This window comes from Plecotus auritus, assembly GCF_963455305.1.
Source record: "Plecotus auritus genome assembly, chromosome: 4".
NCBI classification, from domain to species: domain Eukaryota; kingdom Metazoa; phylum Chordata; class Mammalia; order Chiroptera; family Vespertilionidae; genus Plecotus; species Plecotus auritus.
In genome coordinates this window covers 167,963,598-167,980,746 of record NC_137775.1, presented here as the reverse complement: position 1 = coordinate 167,980,746, position 17,149 = coordinate 167,963,598, and the positions used below count along the sequence as shown (strand labels likewise).

Here is a 17,149-nt window from a genome sequence, read left to right as displayed (position 1 = left end):
CATGGAGAAAACAGTTCAGCAATAAGAGAAAGGTAGCAGAGACAGTAACAAGAACTCAGAATGCAGCAAGCGCTGGTTTCCTACAAAGACCCATTAGAAACAGCTCTAAAATTGTTACGAAAGTACCAGCCATCCTTGCACCTAGTATTCTGCCAACCTGACCATCATCTTAACTCCTCCCTCTACAATGGCCCACTTCAAGATGGTTTTCCATGGTCAATTTTCCAATACAAGTCTTAAGATCCCCTTATATGATCAATACTGCTGCTAACATTAATGAGAAGAACCTCAAGTCAGTCTACAGGAATTGCTCCATGCATGAAAAGACTATGTCTGAGACCCTAAAATCTGCAATCAAGTTATCTTCATGCCTTGACATTTTTTCATGTCACTGAAAAACACATACAGTGTGAGTTGGCAATTACCATGCTAAGATCTCCCGTCTGGGAGCTCATTCTCACAGGGGAAAGCACATGGGTAGGTCCCCACTCCAGCAGCCAGTTTCAGTCACCCTGCTAAAGGCTGGAGAGTGGGAAGGCAAAGGGGAGTAACTGCAAACCCCACAACATGTCAAAATGCTTTGCACACTTTGTCTTATGTAAGATCTCTATAATTACTCACAATGTGCAAGAATTGAAGTAGGTGACATACTGGTCCAAGTTCAAGTGGTTAGTAAATAGCAGTGTTAGAATTTTACACCAAGTCCTTTTGGCACCCAAACCGGATGCTTTTCATTAATAAAGCACCGGAGAGAAGGAGCCTTTCACACTTAGGACATTTGTGTTAGACTTTAATATATTTCCCAATATTAGTAAAAAACATTGGATTAATTTCATGTTTTGTCTCTATTAATCACTACCCTCCCAGCCTTGCTCAGCTCTATGTTCCGAAGACGTTCATGACTTCCACAACACCGTGTTCAAGACCTTCACCTACTTTGTATTTTATAAACACTTATTAAGTGTTTAGGCCAGACACTGACAGAGCAGTGCAAATGCAGCACTCGACTTACATTTAGGGTGAACAAACTGCAACCCCCACCTCCCACATCGGCGGCACTCCTCAGCAAAAGGCAGTCATTTTGGAGCCTCATCCCCTAAGTGGAGGCGGCCTGTAACAGTCCTGCTGCCCCAGGCCTAGTGTATGGTAAGTCCCAGCCCTCATGCTCTGATGCACGTGACCTTGACATTTGGGCTTCTTTTGCTTGGAGTTCTCAAGAGTATTCTCATCTTGTTTCCTTGCTTATAATTATCAGTATTTTTTAAAATTGTCTACAGTGAGAAAATTCTACATTTAGAAACAGAAAAAAATACCAAAATTTATTCTGACAAATGCATTATCATCTAGCAACAGCACTCTTGCCTGGCTGAGCTATGAGATTTAGAATAATACGTCCTAATTCTCAAACATGAGAATCCTGGAGCTGCCCTGACATGGGAGATAAAGAATTCACCTGCCCAAGCCACAGACAGGCTGGGAAAAAAACACATGCAAGTCACAAATCTGACAGAGGATGTGTGTGTGTATAAAATACGTAAAGATGTGTGTATATGAAAACATAAAGAACTGTTAAAACTCAATAATGAGAAAACAAATTGATAAAGACTGGGCAGGAGACATGAACAGACATTTCACCAAAGAAGACATGTGAGTGGCAAAAAAACACATGGAAAAATCCTCAACATCATCAGTCAATAGGCAAATGCAAATTAAAACCTCAGTGAGATACCATTACACACCCATAAAATATTTAAAATTGAAAAGGCTTGCCATGCCCAGTGTTGGCAAAAATGTGGAGCAACTGGAACTCTTGTGCACTGTGGAAGGTGTGTGATATAGTACAATTACTCTGAACAACACTTTAGCAGTTTCTTAAAAACATAAACATACAACTACCATATGACCCAGACCTTCTCCTTCTAGGTATTTACCTAAGAAAAATGAAGGCATATGTCCACAATTGTACACAATGTTATACAGCTTTCCTTTGTAAAAACTGGAAACAAGCCAAATGTGCAACCGATAAATGGATAAACAAACTGTGGCACATCCATAATACTATTCAGCAAGAAGAAAGCATGAAGTCCTAAGATAGGCTGCAACGTGCATGAATATCAACAAAACTAAGCTGAGTGAAAGAAGCCAGGCTGAAGAGAGTTTATACTGCATGATTCCATTTGTATGAACTTCTACAAAACGCAAACCAATGTAGAAGGACAGAAAGCAGATCAGTGGTTGCCTGGGGAATGGGAGGCGCAGGCAGGGATCACAAAGGAACACAAGGAAACTTGCGGGGGTGAGGGATACATTCTTTATCTGATTGTGGTGATGGTTTCAGGGGCATAAACATATGTCAAAACTGGTCAAACTGAATACTTTCCATATGTGCAATATACTGTATGCTGAGTATACCTCAATACAGCTATTTTTGAAATACATTATTAGTACCATATTCTAGATGTTATATAAATGTTGTTCACAATTATTCCGAAAACTGTCTCAAACCTATTAACCCACTTTGTATGTGTTACAGATACAGTCTTTGTATTTTTTTTAAAAAATTCTTTTCTCTAAGGATTCACACAAAACTTAGAAATAAAAGAACAGTGTCTTCACTGTTTTCATGGCAGACACAGGCTGCACATACAGGGCTAGCTGGCTGCTAGGCAGGCAGATCCTATTGCCCTGAAGGGGAAGAGAGTAAGGCAAGTTAGAGATTTATTTTTTCCTATTATTCTAAGGCTTACCTTTTAAGAAATATTTCCCATGACAAAAGGATTAAAGGATTAAGGAAACCTCGTTTTTTCAACTTATCTTCTTTCAATTTCAACAGACTACTAAATAATGTAAATATATCACATAAACTGAAATTTTGTGTGATTAATCAATAGCAGATCAATAGACAACATGAATAATATATGTATCCACACAGCTTTTTCTTCACATTTGTGCCCAAATCCAATAAATATGTATATTTCATGCTGCTACAAAATTAAAATCTTGAACCATGTTTTAACCTTCCTCCGCTTCTTCTGTATGGTGGGTTATGAATTGCATGATTATGTAGGAATAATACAAATTTAGATAACAAGTTTACTAATTTATTCTGAGAGATACCAAAAAAGGAGGTGGTCCATGCTTTTGGTAGTTTTAATCTTGAGAGACACTACACAGTATAAAACATTCCAGAAGAATCAATGAGAATTAGAAGAGCCCTGGTAGACTTCACAAATAGTAGCCTTGAGTTTAACTTCATCTGATGGTTTGGGCATAGTTATAAAAGAAGAAGAGGCCTTTCCTGTAAAAAGGATCACTGTAACATGATGTGTTCTTTGGGAGTGACCTCAATAGAGGCATGTAGACAAGCAACAGAAAATAAGACTGCAAAAGAAAGGTACAGATAAATTATTGAAAGAACTAAAAAGTCAAGGGAATATTAGGATATCCAGAGTGGTATATAGGATTTGTTTACTATTATTGTGTAGTCTGGCTTTTGAATTTACCACCTCTGGATTCTACTGAAGAGGTCAGTTGTTTCTGCTTTGAAATGTCAAACAATATAGTTGAGTTAACATTTTAGTCCTGGTGTGACAGCCAAGTATAATGGTTTTGAACCAGCCTTCTATGAGACAAGGAGTGAAGGAGAGTGATGGCCTAGTCTAAAGAAGGCACCTGTGGGAGATGCCCAGGGAGCCCAGTGGAAGAGCCCTTTCCTAAAAGGCTTGTGAGATCTAGATTGAGGAACCAGTGAAAAAGCGTTTGAAGGTGCTGAGCTGGGAAAAGCTGTGATCAGATTTGCACTTGCTATGGTCACCATAAACCACAACAGAATAAAAAAGGGACCAGACTGAAACTATGGCTTAAAGGCATCCCTCCCCCTGAAGAGGATCCCAAGGCATCAAAGAACCATTGGGAAATGTAGCTTGAAGGTCTCAAGCTGCCTGTGTCAGAAGGTTCTCCCCTGTAATGCCTGTGTGTGGGACTAGGCCTGGGACTTGAACTGCTGCTCTGTCACCAGTCCTCTGAGAGATAACCTTTTAGCTGAAGTATTTGTCTTATACCATTGGATCCTGTCTGGTAGTTTTTCTCATTTACTTGCTTTTTCAAATGAAACAAGCAGGGTTTCTAATCATAAAAGTAATTTCTATTTTGTGTGTGTGAAAAGAGAGTAAGTTTGTATATTCTTAGAAAGAAAATATGGCAAATACACCAAACCTAATAGTTGTTATTAGGATGCACAACCAGTTTATATTTATTCAATCTATGGTTCTTTTTGTAGTATTTGCTTTTTTCTAAGCTGAATATCATGTTATTTTACAGTAATACTGTGAGTGATACTTTTGAGTTCTCTTTTGAACCCATTATATTAAAAATTAAAAAAAAATAATAGAAGGCACCATTGGCAGCGCCAACCAGTTCCATAAAGGAATGTGGGCACAGTGTTACCAAGTTTGATTTTTCAAGACAAACTGGAAACCTACAATTTTGAAAAATCTGGTTTTCAAAGGATAGCAACAAATTCAAAATGTTTAAAAATATTCTGTAGAACACCTAAATCCTTTTCAAACTGGATTTGGCCTTCAGGTGGCAAAATTTTAGACCAATAAGAATGTGTTTAATAGTGTAAATCTAATCACAATAAGGAACAATTGTGAAGGACTTGGGCTTTTAGTGGCTATTCCGGCTAGCTCATCTATCTGGTTATCTTCACCCGGTTTTCTCTGACTGGGTTATGCAGTAACTCTATCGGAGGTAATGTGTGTGAAACTGACAGCCATGTAAATAAGCCCTGACTACAGAAGTGTATCTGGAAGACTGCATTAATTTCTGTCCTGAGGACAGTGACCAGTTTTGCACCCATTTATAAAATGGACATCCCCTCATTCTTCTATAAATAATACTTTGAGTGATACTTTTTTATTTTATTGATTTTTTACAGAGAGAAAGAATTAGAAACATTGATGAGATAGAAATATCAATCAGCTGCATCCTGCACACCCCCTACTGGGGATGTGCCCGCAACCAAGTACATGCCCTTGAGCAGAATCAAACCTGGGATCCTTGAGTCCGCAGGTTGATGCTCTATCCACTGAGCCAAACCGGTTAGGGCTTGAGTGATACTTTTGAGTTCTCTTTTGTACCCATTATATCTTACTAATTCCTTCCTTAATTAATGAGTAATGTCTTTTTTTAAAATATATTTTTATTGATTTCAGAGAGGAAGTGAGAGGGAGAGAGAAACATCAATGATGAATCATGGATCGGCTGCCTCCTGCACGCCCTCTACTGGGGATCAAGCCTGCAACCCAGACACCCACCCTTGACTGGAATCGAACCCGGGACTCTTCAGTCCACAGGCTGACGTTCTATCCACTGAGCCAAACCAGCTAGGGCATGAGTAACGTCTTTGACAGGTTTTAATATTTGTATGAAAGATGTGATGTTATCCTGTTTAAAAATGTATCTATTAACTTCAGACTACCAATTAGGATCCCAAAGATTCTCCCCCTGTCTTTCCATCCCACCTCAGTATTTTTCTTTGTGAAATTGGTGTAATATCTGGGAGGATAAGGAAGAGGGGAGCAGGGAAAGTCATGTAAACTGATGTCACATATGAACTCCACAGAACTTTTGAAAGGCAATTAATGAAATTAAAGTATTAACATAAGTTTATTTCCACCTCCTCTCTGATTTATGCTCAGACACAAAAAAAGGCAAAAAACAACAACAACCCACTCACGGAATAACATAAACAAAGAACTGAACCTTGGATCCATAGATGTTTTTCAAACTCCAGGTCCAAACTCTTTAGAGGATGTAAACTCAATCTACTGAGTCATGGCCAGAATTATTAATAGAATGAAACAGGAAAAAGAAAAGGAGAAAAGGAAGCAGAAGCATAAATATTATGAGAGAGAATCACATCTGATAATGTGCTACGAACATTTGCTTTTGGATACATGGACAAGGTCATTGAAATGTAGTTCTTAATTTGGGTTGCCAGCAAAAATTTTCAAAGCCACTAATCATACTTTGGTGCTCACATATCCCCTAAAAATGTTTTGAAAACATGTCCCCCCTTGTACTTTTTAAGTTGTCATCTAAAACTTTCCATTCAGAATTATAAAGGATGTAATTTCTAGCATGTTATAAATATTTATGTTGTAATAAAACCAAGATATCATTCTTTTACATTTATCCAATGAATTATAAACACTATAACCTTTTTATATACACCATCAACCATTTAAAAAATAGATGAACAAGTTCTCTTATGACAGCAGGAAATTTTACATTGTTCTTTTTCTCCTTGAACTCTTACTTCCATTTCCACTGGCCTGGAGTAGCTCAGAGATGCGCCCAGAACACACTCGTGTAGCTTTTCTAACATATCCAGATGAATACAAGGTGGTGGTGGCAGCCTCATTTTTAAGAAAGCCTGTCCACTAATTTAACACTCCTAACAGTTCACTGGTCACCTAACTGGAAAAGTAACATCATGCGCATATATAACAGTCATTAAAAATTTGAATTTACATGATCTAATAAAACTCACTTCCCTAATATGACTGTATAGTTGCTTTCAGCAAATTCAGAAATTATACACATATTATTTTTAGCCAAAACAGAACATCTAAACTACTCAGAGAGTCAGAGGTCTGGAGCTACAAGTGCATGATTATAAAGCATTGGGCAAGGGAGGATTCTGGAAGAAGGCAAAAGAGCTCCCTGGAACTTCACAGTGTAGATTTTAACAGAGGCTAAGCTGGGTTTTTTTTTTTTTCTTGATTTTATAGTTTTTTTCTTGATCCTTATAGTTTAAATCCTTTCCTATTTTATTTCATATTATATTAAAGGCAGAAAAGCTTTTCAGAAATGGGACATGTAGGATTCAAACATGAAATCCTTAAAGTACCAGAAATCTAGGTTGAAAGAGTACTGGGGGTGGAGGGGCTGCCAGTTTATCACAAGGGATGATTTTAACATGGCCTTGTTGCCATGGAGAGCAGCACAGGCTTCATTTGATCATCTCAACAGCCAGCTACTGATCACTCCTGTAAGATACCCACCACCCGAAACTCTTTGCAATCATTAGCTATCACTAGAATAACAAAATTCTGCTATCCTGGAAGCATTACATTATCTGGAATTATTCACTTTCTGGAATTTTCTCTAGCAGAATTGCTTTCCAAGTATATGATAAAGGCATCCTGAACAGTCACAAGTTGGCCCAAGTAAATTTTAGAACAAAACCTTCATTATTCTCAGACCCTAGTCCAGGGGTGGGCAAACTTTTTGACTCGAGGGCCACAATGGGTTCTTAAACTGGATCGGAGGGCCGGAACAAAAGCACGGATGGAGTGTTTGAGTGAACTAATATAAATTCAAAGTAAAGGAGTGGAGGGGAGAGCAAGAGAACCGGATAGAACAGCCGGATCCGGCCCGCGGGCCGTAGTTTGCCCAAGGCTGCGTCCCATCATCGAATGGTCTCACTAAGGTAAAAACCTCACAGAAATTGACCCACCTTCATTACTTTGTAAATAAATATGACCCCCAAAGTCTCTAGTAAAATTAACAGGGAAGTTTTGTGTACTTCTGTTATTGGATTTGGGGATTTTTGTTTGTTTTCCTTTTAATTACCCTATTATTTTCAGAATCAGAAATAGTAGCCTGGCAGTGGTAAAAAATGACTACCTTTTCCCTCTACTGTCCCTTATTTTAAAAAAGAAAAATAGAACAGTATAATAAAGTCTCCTCTGATTCTACTAATTTAGGGGAGGGGGTAGTCTCCCAGTACATTAGACCCAGGTTTCTCCACCTCTTTATTCTTTGTGTTTTGGTCCAGATAATTCTTTGTTGTAACCTACTTCTCTGTGGGTGGGTGTGATCACCTAGTATATGATACACTTTAGCCAAAGACATCTTAATTTCAAGAGGTTTTATTTAAAAAAGAACAACAACAATTTCCCTCTCTTTAATGCAGTACATGGGAGCACATGGATTATTTTTTCTAAATAGTGTGGGGAGATGTAGACATTTAGAAGATAAAGTTGTTGCTTTCTGGAGCTTATAAATAAACTGTACTTGTAATTTATATAATTTGGGTCTCGAATATAATTTAAAGACTTTAGTGTTGTCCCGACTCTTCTAAATTAATGATACAATGATATGATGTATTTTTATGTTTTAATGAAATTACAGACATAATTCTAACACACAAAAAACAAAACACATTTTGATTTTGGCTTAAATAACACTGAACCTACCTATACAATACTAATTTCTACCCACTGCATTCAATGTTGCAACTCTGAAATGAAAAAAAAAAAAAAACACAACATACTAAAAAGACTTCAGACAACTGTAACAAAACACATCTCTTCACATAAAACAAGTATCTTAGATGAATAAACACATTTAAATAATGTCCTAAGGGAGAAGGAAGTCATCCGATGTAAGGTCACACCTCTTTACACTCTCTATAGCGCAGGGAAAACCTAGAATGAATAAAAATAAAAATAAAACATTATTCAGTGTCGGTCTTTCAATTGCTCTATTTGCTCACTTAAATGCATTTAACACACAACAGGAACCCTTGTATTCAGCTTCCAAAAGGTCTCACCCCCCAAATTGTCTACTAGAAATCTGCATCACTTGACTTTCAATACAATCTAACTGCAGTATCAAGTCTTTACTTCCTACCCCCACCACCCCCAAAAAATAATTCAGTTGTTTGTTCACTTTTAATTAATCCAACCAACATGTTTGGAAGGGTAAATACTGGCCAGGCACAGTGGTAGGCCCTACAGAAACAAAACCAGACAAGACACTTTGTTTAAATTCAAGGACACTTAGACAAAGACACTTTGTCTAAATATCCAATCTTCTTGCTGCCTCTTTGGGCTACTTCTCTATCACCTCTCTCAAAGCCAGTACCACAAAGTATGGTGCTGAGTCCTGTGTAAATCTAGCACCAGGCATGCAAGAGGCTAACAAGTTGCTAACAAGTCTAGTCAAGCATTACTATTTGTCTGAAAACGTAGACTCCTGAGTAAACAAGAAAGCTGACTGTTGTACCTCCTCCCAATTCTTTTTATTTTTTTAATTTTTTTAAATAAATCTTTATTGTTCAGATTATTACAGATGTTCCTTTTTACCCCCCCCCCATAGCTCCCCTCCACCTGACTCCCCATGCCCTTACCCCCCGCCACTGTCCTCATCCATAGGTGTAAGATTTTTGTCCAATCTCTTCCTGCAACCCTCATACCTGCTTCCCCCTGAGAATTGTCAGTCCACTCCCTTTCTATGTCCCTGATTCTATTATATTCATCAGTCCATACTGTTCATCAGATTTTTTATTCACTTGATTTTTAGATTCACTTGGTAGGTAAGTATTTGTTGTCATTTTGTTGCTCATAATTTTTATCTTTACCTTTTTCTTCTTCTTCCTCTTCTTAAAGAATACCCTTCAGCATTTCATGTAATCCTGGTTTGGTGGTGATGAACTCCTTTAGCTTTTTCTTGTCTGTGAAGCTCTTAATCTGACCTTCAATTCTGAATGATAGCTTTGCTGGGTAGAGTAATCTTGGTTGTAGGTTCTTGCTGTTCATCACTTTGAAAATTTCTTGTCACTCCCTTCTGGCCTGCATAGTTTCTGTTGAGAAATCAGCTGACAGTCGTATGGGTACTCCCTTGTAGGTAACTAACTGTTTTTTTCTTGCTGCTTTCAAGATTCTCTCTTTGTCTTTTGCCCTTGGCATTTTAATTATGATGTGTCTTGGTGTGGTCCTCTTTGGATTCCTCTTGTTTGGGGTTCTGTGCGCTTCCTGGACTTGTAAATCTATTTCTTTCACCAGGTAGGGAAAGTTTTCTGTCATTATTTCTTCTAATAGGTTTTCAATATTTTGCTCTTTCTCTTCTTCTGGCACCCCAATAATTCAGCTGTTGGTACGCTTAAAGTTGTCCCAGAGGCTCCTTACACTATCTTCATATTTTTGGATTCTTTTTTCTTTTTGTTTTTCTGGTTGGATGTTTTTTGTTTCCTCATATTTCAGATCTTTGGTTTGATTCTTGGGGTCCTTTGATGTACAGTTGAATTTCTGTATATTCTTTATTTCAGATAGTGTATGCTTAATTTCTGACTGGTCCTTTTCCATTTTTTTGGCATTCTCATTAAGGTCCTTGAAGGTCTCACTAAGCTCCTCGGAGGTCTCATCAAGTTTCTCGGCGGTTTTTAGAAGATTCTTAAGTAACCTTATAAATGTGGTTTTGAACTCTATGTCCAGTAGTATGCTTTCCTCCATTTCTTTCATTCGTGACATGTTTCTTTATCTCTGCATTTTGTTGCTTCCCTGTGTTGATGGAGTGGTTTTCTGTGGAAGGTCGTGACCAGTGGTTCAGCCTATCACCTGAGGTGGACACTCTTGGTGCACCCCTTTGTGGGCTGAGTGCAAAGTCTTGGTGTATTTAAGCCTTGATTGCTGTTGGTACACTGGGAGGAACTGACCTCCAGGCCAATTGGCTGTGATGACCCGCTGTGTCTATAATGGAAGAACTGCTGTGTTGGAGACACACTTATGGGGCAGGACTTGTTTCAGTGGGGCTTTGGTGCTCACTGAGTCTGCCTCTTGAATGTGTCACTTATGGATGTGAGTAGTTGAAATCTGGTGTCGTCTCACACTGACCACTAGATACACTAGCTTCTGGATCTCCAATGGGGTGCAGGTCAGCTACTGTCTGAGGCCACCCAGCAGGAGCTACAGCGAGAACTAGTTTTGTCCTCTTTGCTTGGGATTAGGAGGTTTTGGAGCTGTCTGACCAGAGCTGCAGTTTGTTAGGTTAAGCTGCAACAGGGCAGACCATTTATATGCAAAAGCCGCTGCATGGAGCTTGGGTGGGTTTGTAGATTGTGCGGGGCGGGGTCTCAGGGAGTCACTAGGCTAGGGCGTGGCAAAGAGTGATGGCTGCCAGTCAGCTGTCTCTGCGTCTCCGCGTTTCTAAGTACCTGCGTCCCGCGCCCCAGTTCAGTAAACAATGATTGCTGGGCGCAACTCTGCAAGAAAGCCACCCTCACTTTCTGACCCGATGGCAGACAGTCCAGCTTCTCCCCGTAGGAGTTTGGGTCCCCAGCGTCTCCCCAGAGACCGGAGTTCAGAGTAATCGGGAGCTTGTCTCCCTTTGGGTTGAAAAAAGCAGCACACCCAGTCGCCTGCCGCCAGCTCGATTCGCGCGCCTCCGTACCTCAGCTTTTCAGCGCTTGTGCACGTCTCAATGCCCTTTTCTCTTTCCTTCTAGTTGTAGAACTTCCACTCATCCAGCTTTCCCATGGTTCTGGGTGATAGACGTTTTGTCTTTTAGTTGTAGTTTTGAAATTGTTGTACGAGGCAGCAGTTTAGGTGTTTACCTATGCCACCATCCTGGTCCTCCTCTCTTCCCAATTTTTCATCAAAGTGCACATAAATATAACACAAGACAATAGCTGGCAACAGCTCCCTCAACCATGTGGCAAAGTCTGAGTCAAATTTCCATGAACAGCACAATCAACAGGGATAGGCCAAGAAGTACAACTGACCAAGAGTTCATAACTGTACTTCTGCCACATGCTGCTACTTCTCTCCAAGGAATGCAGGAGTAAGTGAATAAACAAGCAAACTAAAACTGGGGAGTGAACCACAAAGATGGGGAAAGTATTCCATCCATTCCCAATGCCTAAATTTAATTCTAAAATACAGAAGTTGTACCTGCCAGGGAAAAAATCAGCTGCCAGACATCCCACAGCCTGAAAATTTTTACTATCTAAAGTCGGCAGAACTAGATTCCCTCCCCTATCCTGACCCCTCTCTCGGGAGATCATCCACCTCCATTCAAAGGTCAATGGTTTGTACCTGCCCAAGAAGACTGTAAAACAGGTTCCCAGACAGAAAAAGCTCCAGGAAGGAAGGAGGTCTCCTTTATGTTCAGACGCTCAGCCCAGCACACCCACATATGATGAGCGCCAGTAGCCAGTGGGAACTGAACAAGCTGAGGAACGTGTGCATCTGTCTTTAGACACGGAACAAGAAGCTGCATGCAATAAGTTCAGAGAGGGAGACTAAGGTAATCTCACCCACCCAGTCTCTCCTTCAATAAGAGATTACCAGAATAAATCAACATAAAGAAGGGAAACTATGGAACCAAAGATTAAGAAGGCTATCTCGCTGATGATTATTCTCCACAAGAAACTGTTGATAAGTAGAGAAAACACCTTGGTAATATTCAGATGGTTGTGAAAAACCACAATCTCTTACATCCAAGCTGCTGAGCAGAATGGCGTAAAACCCAGATGGATTCAGGATCCCCACTCTCAGACAAGCCCACGCACTTCTTTCCTTCAGGGGAAACATGGTCTCCTTCACCCTTCACTATCTTACTGTTCATCATCACTAAGATGTCCAACAGATACTCAAGGACAATCTGGCAGTGCTAGTAACAGTTATAATTTGTAGTTTATTACTGAAGTACTCAGTGTACCCAGGCACTGTGCCCAATGCTTTACAAACACAATTTTCTTTCACGCTTACAATCATATGAAGCTTTACCTCCCATGTTAATACAAATATTGCAACTATAAAAGGATGAATAATTTGTCCGGAAATCACTTAAGTGAAAGGATCAGGATTTAAACTAGGCTGTTTGCTCTAAGTCTATGTTCTTCACTCTGTGCTACACTGACTCAATGTCCACGCCTGAGTCATCTTCCCAGAACTACTCTACTCTCCACCTCAAAGCATGATGGTCCGAACAGCTGCTAGAAACAAAACCGTATTACCTTAATTTCACCCTCTCCCTGTCCACCAAACACTAAGTCCTGCAACTCATGATATCTCATGAAACTTGTGGCTTTTCTCTATTCCTACTGCCACTAGTACTTGAGTTCAGCTGACCACAATCCCCATTATGGGTTACTGCAACCTCCTTGGGCATCTTTTCAACACAGTAAACTCTCAGTAGTCATGTTTGTACCCAGTCCTCCCCAAATCTCCTTCCACGCCATAGCTGTTTGGATGGCATATGGACAACTGACTAGAGCTGGCAAATTAGATTATCCCAAGAAAGGAGAAAAATTTAAAAAGCAGAACACAGAAAGCACAAAATGACTATAGAAGTAATTCAAAAAATATCAGTAACAACAATCAATGTAAATGTACAACATATAGAAATGTTAAACCTTTAGCTACAGGCAATATTTACAAGAGACACACCTAAAACTTACGGACACAGAAAAGCTGGAAGTCATAAGGCCAATACAGACACAAATACCACACAGTATAAATATCAAATAAGGTTTATTGAGGAAACATAACAAGCAGAGAAGTACAAAACACTCATCATCCACCAAACTCTAGTGCTCCCATAGAGAGGAACCTAGCCTCCACACATTTGGGCAATTCTGTTATAATGGAAGCCTCGTGGTTAAAAAAGTGTCTGTTCTTCCCTTGAGTTAGACCTGCCAAGTCAGCCCTGATAAACACCTAAGAGATGAGGCAATGAGTAATCCAAGCCCTTAGGTGAAGTACACGATGGATAATAATACAACAAAGAAATTCTAAACAAAAGAAAGCTGGTTACAAACCAAAAGAAAATTAACTTTAAGCCAAAAAGCATGATCTGAGATACTCATTACTTCATTTAACCACTTACTTCACAATCCTAATCTTGTATGAACTGAATAACCAATCTTCAAAAATACATAGTACAAGTCATCAGAAATTCAAGGAAAAACTGCCAATTGCTACCATCTGTTGGATACTTAGCACAATTATCTCAATTGAGATATTAATCAGACAAAAGATAATAACATAGAAATAGCTGAACAATGCAATTTACAAGCTTGATCCAACAACTGAAAAATGCAATTTTTTCCAAGCACACATGAAATATTTACCAAAATTGTCCATGTACTTGATAAGACTTAAAGCAACTCACATATACTTGGAAAGATAATGCAATTACATTAGAAATTAATAACAAAACTAATAACTTCAATAAATAAAACCTACTCATCTGGAAACAAAAACCAGGAGTCAAAGAAGAAATAGGTTGGAAACTAGAAAATATTTACAACTTAATGATGATGAACATTTACTTATGAAAACCTGTGGGACATGCCTGCAGCAGTAGGTTCAGGGAACGAGAGAGAGAGAGAGAGAGAGAGAGAGAGAGAGAGAGAGAGAGAGAGGTTACTTTTCCACTTATTTATGCATTCCATGGTTGTTTCTTATATGTGCCTTGATCAGGGATAGAACCCATAACCTTGGCATACTGAGACAACGCTCTAATCAACTGAGCTACACAGCAAAGACAGCCTTTGTATATTTAAGACACTTTTACTTATGCAGTCAAATCCCATCTTAACTGAAACACCAAAATGGTACTGGAAGTTCTAATCTGGGGAAAAGCAAGAAAAATAAAATGTGTAAGAACTGTTAAGAAACAAATTATTCACATATGAATAGCAAAGTTATCTTATAGAAAATTACAAGAAATGACTTTAGCAGGATGGCCAGAAAAAAGTCAAATGCATTCTATATACCAGCAACAATCAGTTAACAATCTTTAATTTAAAAATACCATTTATAGCCCTAGCCAGTTTGGCTCAGTGGATAGAGCATTGGCCTGCAGACTGAAGGGTCCTGGGTTCGATTCTGGTCAAAGGCATATGCCGGGTTGCTGGTTCAATTCCCAGTAGGGGGTGTGCAGGAGGCAGCCAATCAATGATTCTCATCATTGATGTTTCTATCTCTCTCTTCCTCTCCCTTCCTCTCTGAAATCAATAAAAATATATGTTTTAAAAAGCATTTTAAAAAAAGCATTTATGATAGCAACAAGTTACCTAGGAATAAATCTAATCTAAAAGTCAAAACCTTTATGTAGAAAATTAAGAAACTTTTTGGAAAGATTTTAAGAGGACCAAAATAACAAGAATAGTAAGAGTTGTGATTATGATGTTATTTCTGAAATCAATCCAAGGATTCAAATGCAATTGTGATCCAATCCCAACTCAGTTTTCTATGGAACCTGATATGTTAAATTGTAAAGAGCCAAGAATAACTACACATTCCTGAAGAACAGATCAAGGTAAAAGAACTTTCCATCAAGACATCAAAGTTACAAGGCTACAGTGTTGATGAGAGTGAGTACTAGTGCAGGGACAGAAAAATAGATGAACGGAACAGAACTGAGAGCCTAGGAACAGACCCACACATATATGTAAACTTAAGGTGACATCAAAGGTCAATGGCAAAAGGTCACAGTCAAAAATGATGCTGGGACAATTGAAATGAAAACAAAACAAAGAAATTGGGTATCTGACAACATACATGAAAACTCAATTCTAAATGATGCAGTAGTTTTGAATATGAATGATAAAACTATTTCAAATTTTTAAAAAATATAGAGCTTGTTTTAAGAAATGATTCTTAAATTAGATTTTTTGAATTGCCTTTTCAACTATTTAAAACTTCAGGGAAAAGCATTTTAACTATATTAAAAGTAGGAGTTCTTTCCAATGAAAGGAGAAAAAAGGAAAGAAAGACAGAAAGAATGAAAAAAATTGAAAGGCCTAAACTAGTAAATGCAACATTACTATCCACACTAATACAAAAGCTCTCAAAAATCAATAAGAAAAATCCTCAAACCCAAAAAAAAAAAACACACAAAAAAAACGGTAAACACAAATAGCCAATAAATATTTGAAAAGCTGTACAACATTAGTAATCAGAGAAAGCCAATTAAGACCACAATATGAAACATCTCCTATCCATAAGTTTAGGGGAGCAGGGGGGACTTCATTGACAAAAAAATGTGGATCAAATGGAACTCCTGATAAGAGAATAAACTAGTACCACTACTTGGGGAAAATTTTGGTTTTACTAGTAAAGCTGAAGATGCACACCCTATGTTCCAACAATTCTACTGATATACTTTTACATAAGTGCGCCAACAAATATGTACCAAAATATTCACAGAAGCCCTGTACACAATAGAAATGAACTTCAAATAATCAAAATGTCAGTCAATACAGCAAAAAAGAATTAAAAGAATGAACTCCACCTACATGTGTCAACATGGATTAATCTCAAAAACAAGCAAAAGAAACAACTCAGAAGATATATATGGTATGACTCCAATTTTATAAAGGTCAAAATTGACAAAAACTAAACAACATTCCATTTAGGAATGTCTGCATGTGTAAATAAAAATATATAGAAAAGCTTAGTGTTTTCCAGATAGTGTGGCTTTCTGGCTGGTAGGGAGAAGGACTTAATTGAGAAAGTACAAACTACTAATTGGTAAAGGTCCATTTCTTAAGCTGAATGAGTTCATTCAATCTCTCTGGAAAGCAGTGAATACATAATGGCCATATTTACATTTCTCTATATGATGTATTATTAGATAATAAATTTTAAGTGACTCAAAATATATCCAAAAGGCTGTTTTAAATTATCTTCCTGCTTGTCTCCAAATTTTGTTTGCTTTTTAGAACGCTGTTGGAAGGTAAGAGTGGTCTTTTAACTGTAATAAAACAATGATATTAGCATCTGGTACTTTAAGGATTGCTATTAAAGACTATATTCATGCGTACCCTACCCTATATAATGCATATTGACTTGTTTTCTAAAGCAATAATAAGGTGCAAAAGACATTAAGTCTTCGGAAAAAATATAAAATAGACTTTGATTTGCACCAATAGAATCACAACTTTTTTATAGACCAATTGACATACACCCTGTATGGATTAACAAAATTGTTTAGATTTGTTTTAGTGATAGCAACATCAAAGACAAATATATGTGCTGCTAAGTAAACAATGAGATAGGCTATCCTTTATGGTACATTAGATTTCCATTTTAAATTGCTGCAGTGAAGTCTCAAAAGGATCTTATTTGCTTAAGGCTCATGCTAGGTCCCTGAATTTGAAAGATGTCAACTAAGGTGCCTTAGGCAAACTCATGGACTAAGTTCCCCCAAAATAGTAATATCCAGTAAAAAGTGTTTTCCAATTTCTGCAGCACTGTTGGCAGGCATTTTTATGAGCACTCATTCTGGAATATCCCTGGCAAGTAAGGTACCAATCAGCAAACACACACACACACACACACACACACAC

At 38.2% G+C, this 17,149-nt stretch overlaps 1 protein-coding gene across 2 annotated transcripts in view; it reads right to left on the bottom strand.

Moving 5' to 3' along the window:
- The window catches only part of UMAD1 (UBAP1-MVB12-associated (UMA) domain containing 1), a 198,714-nt gene that overhangs the window by 180,631 nt on the left and 934 nt on the right, over positions 1–17,149 (bottom strand). The gene's annotated exons all lie outside the window — the stretch shown is intronic.